Raw genomic sequence first — 334 nt, 5'->3', positions numbered from 1 at the left:
CAGTTTGATGTTAATCCAGATTTTATTTTTTCCCAGATTGCTGGCTGATCGCTGTGGCGACCAATAGAGAAGCTGTTGCTAGGGGCAACCAGGAGCAGACTCATTTCTATTGGTCGACACACTGACCAATAGAAAGGCTGTTCCTCCAGGAGGAGCTGTGATTGGACAGATCTAGGAGTTCTAGGAGCAGAAGCATCAAAGCCAGATTGTTGGAGAAGTTCTGGTTCTGTTTTCTAGACTAACAGAACCAATCTCAGTCCGTTCACTTTGGGTCGGTTCTGATCATTCTCAGCAAAAACCACCAGAACTTTACGGTTCTCAGAACCAGAACCTG

This window comes from Cyprinodon variegatus, unplaced genomic scaffold, assembly GCF_000732505.1.
Source record: "Cyprinodon variegatus isolate N-32 unplaced genomic scaffold, C_variegatus-1.0 Scaffold1689, whole genome shotgun sequence".
Classification (NCBI taxonomy): Eukaryota; Metazoa; Chordata; class Actinopteri; order Cyprinodontiformes; family Cyprinodontidae; genus Cyprinodon; species Cyprinodon variegatus.
The sequence above is the reverse complement of the archived record's forward strand: the minus strand, read 5'-3'. Positions refer to the sequence as shown.